Source organism: Abramis brama (genome assembly GCF_963993115.1).
Source record: "Abramis brama genome assembly, chromosome: 17".
In the NCBI taxonomy this organism is placed as follows: domain Eukaryota; kingdom Metazoa; phylum Chordata; class Actinopteri; order Cypriniformes; family Leuciscidae; genus Abramis; species Abramis brama.
In genome coordinates, this window is record NC_139979.1 from 20,229,899 (window position 1) to 20,235,898 (window position 6,000).

General features: G+C 39.0%; 1 protein-coding gene across 1 annotated transcript in view; it reads right to left on the reverse strand.

Annotated features, from left to right (window-relative positions):
* The window catches only part of cacng8b (calcium channel, voltage-dependent, gamma subunit 8b), a 32,353-nt gene extending 28,387 nt beyond the window's left edge, over positions 1-3,966 (reverse strand). Inside the window, exon 1 of the mRNA XM_084089501.1 lies at positions 3,629-3,966. The gene's annotated coding sequence lies outside the window, so the exon portion shown is untranslated. The remainder of the gene's footprint in view (positions 1-3,628) is intronic.
* Positions 3,967-6,000: the final 2,034 nt, after the last annotated feature.

A 6,000-nucleotide genomic window follows, 5' to 3' on the forward strand; every position in this document is an offset into this window, starting at 1 on the left:
ATCATATAGTTCCAGTTATGCAGCAGTATCTGTAAAGGAAGCTCGAAGGAAAAGAGAGCGAGTGAGTTTTTTTCATTTAGTTTGCTTAACCTGGATGTCCGTATCTCCTCCCACAAGCAATTAACAGTCTCTAAACAAGTGGCATTACCTTGTTTCTTAATTCCTTTTGAGATCCAGACAAAGAATGTATGAACCGACTGAATGAATCATTCTCTCTTGCTTACAGCTTGCTATAGGTTCTGTTGGATGACTATGCTTGAAGGAAACAAATGATCACAGTCTCTTGCACTCTGTCGCGTCTGTATTTAAGGTATTTAAGGATTCTCATTCCATGAAAGTTTCAGTCCCAGTTGGGACCGACGAAATGGAGAGTTAATTATCACAGCTCTAAGGACAATCTAAAAGCCTCAATGGGTGTGTATGAGGCAATGAGAGTGTGTCTGTTCAGTTTGATTCCACACTAAATTAGAATCTGACAATTCTGAGATGATATATATATCCCGTTCAAATCAAGTCTGCATTTATTTGATAAAAAGCACAGTATTATTACAATTTTAAACAACTGTTTTCTATATTAATATATTTTAAATGTAATTTATTCCTGTGAACGTAAAGCTGAATCTTCAGCATCATTACTCCAGTCTTCAGTGTCACATGATCCTTCAGAAATCATTCTAATATGCTGATTTGCTGCTCAAGAAACATTTCTTATTATTATCAATATTAAAAACAGTTGTGCTGCTTAAAAAGTTTGTGAAAAACAGGAGGATGACTTTGATTAATACAAAGTAAGCATTTATTTGACTTTGTTTTGGAACAATGTTCAAATATCTTTACTGTCATTTTTGATCAATTTAATATATATATAATATTAATTATATTATATTATTTGATCACGTGACAATGATTTTGCTCTGCTAGATTCAATTGATTGCATGCTGATGGCAGATTTCTGTAGGATTTAAATCTAAAATGCTTCAAGAACTCTCAAAAATGTTTCTTTCATGAATTCACACTTACAAATAATCCGATCGAGCAAAGAGTATGTGTTTTTGGCGTGCTGTCCGAAAACAGGGCTTTGAGCTCAGTATTTTGGCCTGAATCCAGAGTGCTCCCCCTGTATTCCTGGCTGTGGTAGGAACCAGCCAAGAGGGATGCTGAAAACTGTCGAGGACTGTGTATATTTGGCCTCCTCTCATGCTGATTGGATAGACGTGTTAATTGCTGATTGGAATGACGTGTTGATTGGATAGATCATTTGAACGTGTTCCTCCCGAACTTTCTTAATGAAAAACATCATTTATTAAATATCACTACTGGCATCAACTGCTTGAAAAAGACATCAGTCATCTCTGCCAAAAATGGTTTAAAATTAGTACTATTGCATCATTGCACTAGGGTAAAAGTAAGCACACCGCAAACAGATGTTGCCTGACTCATCTGATGTCACTGTCTGTTAAAAAGCCACACTAATACAACCATGAACAGGACCTTAACTGCACTGACCATAAACAGTCAATATATGAACAATAGCTTACTTCTAAATCTGTTTTAACAGTGTAAACCTCATCACTGATGTAGTTTGTGAGAAAAACTCTTTTGCCGTTGTTGTTGCGAGGATATAGCTTTGCTATAGACAGCATTGATCGAGGGTATGAGGGGTCAGTTCACTCCACTTTGTTTTTCTGCTGCAGTATGGCTGTTTTAAAAGCTGTATTGGTCTAGTGGGAAAGAACAAGTGTGCCTGGGAAAGTGTCACGACTAACACAATGTGCACTTCATGGGATGGCATAGAAAAGAGAAGCCAATTGCTAAAACAATCCATGTCTCGATCATATTTCACCATTTATCAGCTTCAAAAGCATGCAGAGACTTCCACTTGCAAATATAAAACCCGTCATTTACAGCTGCAGGACTCCTTATTTTTACAGTTCGCTTCTTTAAATTATACGGAGAATAAAGGAGATAATCTCAGTCAGGGGTCCGCTCTTTAAAAATAGCAAAAAGGCCGTCCGCTGGGGTTTCTTTTCCTTTGTTGTATTCTGAAATGCTCTCAGTTCCTGTATAGATCGTGGGAAAATGGTGTTGGTACAGCAATGCTGACACAGGACTCTTCAGAGTATTACATAATTACAATCCCAGGAGACGCAATCTGCTTAAACAGAATCCTCCAACGGAGAGCGATACAACCTGAGCCCTTACCAGGTGCTTTCTTTCATTAAAACATTTCTGTGTGGTCATAGGCCATGTAAAAACGGTGGAGGAACATCTTAGGCGTCCTGTGAGCACACAACTATGATGATTAAGGTTTCTGTGCCAAAGCCAGACACTGCCATCACTAGCTTGTGCTGTGTGATTTTTAACTGCTATCTGATTCATTCATTTTATTACAGTGTATCGTACAATATGACACTGAATGGGAGACATATTACTACTTGTAAACTGGGCAGGTGAAATCAAAGTGCAGATAAGCAATATTGCCACACATTCATAGTGAGAGTTGACAGGAATCCACCGTAAGTCTTTTTAGTGACAGTATACTTTAAACTTTGTAATTAAGTGAAGTTCTGCTACTGTATGTATGCATATAATACATTTATATGTTAATGCACCGACCTGTTTCAGCTATTAATAGCTGCTTTTTACAGTGCAATGTAACAGAGGGACAGTGATGTCTTAAAGTTCACGAAAACTGTCAAATACAACCGTAAAACATAAACTAATACATTTAAACATAAATCACCTGATAACTAAAAAAGAAACTTTACTAAAAATGTATTTTTCCTTCAATTTGGTTAACAACATTTGCCAGTAGAATCAGCCTATGTATAAAATGGCCACTTAAAACTTACATTTAACCAATTAACAGGATTTTACTGCATTTTAACATCCAGAAGCCTTTATGTAGGCCTCTATCATCTATCAGTGTGACCAGTGCATCTTTTTTCCTTTGAAAATTGCCTGATGCTGAAATAGAGGCCTCTTGACAGCAAAAGCCATGTTCCTAAGGTCACATGATGTGATTGAAACGCATGGATCAAACATGCACGAGCAGGGCTGTGAAAAGGTCCAGCTCGTGATCAGTGAGATCAGATAAATGGTCAGGGTGAAGTGTGGGAGTTGACAGGGGGAGGCTGGGCGCTGATGCGAGCCGCAGTGCATTCATTAGAGGAGCCCGACACCGAAAATGGACGCCTTTCTCTATAAAAAGCCCTTCATTCTCGCTTCAAAAAGCTAAAAGGACAGGATGTGTCCAATGGGCCACAACAGACTTGTTCTAGAAGTATATCAGTGATATCAGTGTGTTTGTTTCATCGAGCTCCAGATAAGAGGAGTTTATGCTGCACATGCATAATGAATGCGAGGATGCGCTTGTGAAGACGATTTCATCATTTATCACATTTTTCCCCATTCGGTTTGATTTAACACACATTTGCAGATACAACCAAACGCAGGCGAAAAGCTTTGAGAAAATCGACAGCTGAGCTTTGCAAGCTTGCATTTTGGCATCGATTGACCGCTCTTTACATTCCACATGGACACACACATGCAAACGGAAACATCCAAACAGCCCCCAAAAAGCACGAGCACACACGCAGACTACAGAAAATCTGAGATTATTGCTTACCAGTTTAGTTTGTCTCCGGTTTGAAGACCGTCGCGCTCCCAAAGAGGAAGACGAGGACAGATAATTGCATATCAAGAGAAATGGACTGTAAACGAGTTAGCAAGCAAAGAAAAGAATGGCGGGGTTTGCTCGTCTCGGGGACTGACGCTTTTAAAATGTCGTCAAGTAATAATAAAAAAAAAAAAAACAAGTTACAAATGTGAATCTCTCTCAAGACAGATAGTATATAGGAGAGATATTCAACGCGCACACGTTCCCACGTCACTCGAACACGGATTTGTCTAGAGCGCGTGTAGCCAATGCGTGTGCGCGACTGCGTCTCCCCCGCCCGCGCCGCAACCCTTCACTCGCTCTATCCGTCCCTTTCCTTACCCCCTGAGTGTGTTTGTGTGTGTGTGTGTGTGTGTGTGAGAGAGAGAGAGAGAGAGAGAGAGAGAGAGAGAGTCGTAAGCAACTTGTCGCATACCAAATCCTGGTAGACCAGACGAAATATTCGCGCCATTGTGCTTTTGAAATTGAAGCCTTTTCCCCGACCTCATATAAACACCATCTCCTGGGACAGATGATTCAAAATGTGGGCACTCAAGCCTGAGTGTGGTCCTGGTTTTCGTTATGGGGACCAAATGTCCCCAAGTATAGTAATACCAGAAAATTTTGACCTTGGGGACATTTTTGGTCCTCATGAGGAAAACAGCTTATAAATCATACGAAATGATGTTTTAATATCAAAAATAGGCTAGCTAAATCTTTTCTGTGATGGTTTAGGGGTAGGGTTAGTGTAGGGAGATATACTATACAGTACAAAAACCAGTACGCCTATGGAATGTCTCCATAAAACATGGAATGCCAACATGCGTGTGTGTTTGTGTGTGTATGTGTGTGTGTGCGTGTCTCAGGATTTACCTGCATTTTGGGGACAAAATGTCCCCACAAGAACAGTAGCTACAATGTGAAATCGCATCCACATGCACGTAATTTTACATACTTCACAGCAGCTGGAATATTCCTTAGGAATCAGAATATTCCACTAAAACGTGCATTTCGATATTTTCCCTTTCTCTTGCTATTCATTTATTTGTATTTTGCACAATGATTTAATCAATATATTTTCCTTGACTAAAGCAAACAAGAACCCAATGAACTGCAAAATGTAGGTTAATAAATGCTTTTGTGTCTGTATGTTGATTTCTTGATCACTTCTTTTAATGTTTGTAATAAATAAATAAATAAATAAATAAATAAACAAACAAATATATATATTTTTCCTTTATAAAATGAATAAATCTTACCTGACCTGCCAACTGTCTATATCTAATATCACCCAGAATAACATTTGTTTGGACATGCACAACTATAAAATTCCAGTTATAGTGGATATTCTGAATAATGCGTTTACATGACCAAAAATTCCACCCGTTTACTCAGGTTTTAGAAACCAGAATATTGGCTTAGCCAAATCCATTTATGACAATAGTAATGTAGTAATACTGCATTTACATGATATTTACATAATCGTAATATGACAATTTGCTGATATCATTCGGAATATGTTTGCAAATTCACTCATGGCGGGAAAATATATAAACATTCAGAGTAATGTTTCAGTGAAAATGTTAAAATGCGACAAGCTTTAGGGGATAGAAAATATAATTAGCAAAAGAAGTCGACGTAAAGCCCCCACCATAATAGAAACACAAGCAACATGCTCAACATATTGGTTTTTGCCTTTGCAGGAGATAAGAGAGTCAGGCATCTTGGAGATGATGTTAGTATACCGCACTGCTAATGAATGCAATGTTATCCAGCCTGAGAAAGAGCACTGAGTTCCGCAGAGGGAGAGAGAGAGAGAGAGAGAGAGAGAGAGAGAGAGAGAGAGAGAGAGAGAGAGACGGAGAGGGGGTGTATGGAGGGAGGGGAGTGAAAATGGCAGGTTGAATGCGACAGATGCCTCAAAATTGGCTTTGAGCGGGTGAGAGTCTATTTCTTATGCTTTCTGTCGTTTAAAAGATCAATAAACACTCAGTGTGTGTGTGTGTGTGTGTGTGTGTACGCAGCAACACTCCCGGATGTGGAGAAAATAATCTGAGGTCGAGTATAGAGTGAAAGCATGATGGGTAATCATGCGAAAAGTCTAGTCCCAGTTTTGGACCAAGGGATTTTTTTTTTTTTTTTTTTTTTTTTTTTGAGAGCCTGCCATTGGTCTAGTCTCGTGTGAGCGCTTGGCGTTGCCAAGATATATTCATCATTAAGCAGGCTGTCAAATGACCAAACTCAGACATCTGCATAGTAGTACAGTGAACTACGACCTTCAAAGGTTTTCTCGACCGATATTCATGTTCATTTTCTCTCTCCACCTCTTACACACATGGAGC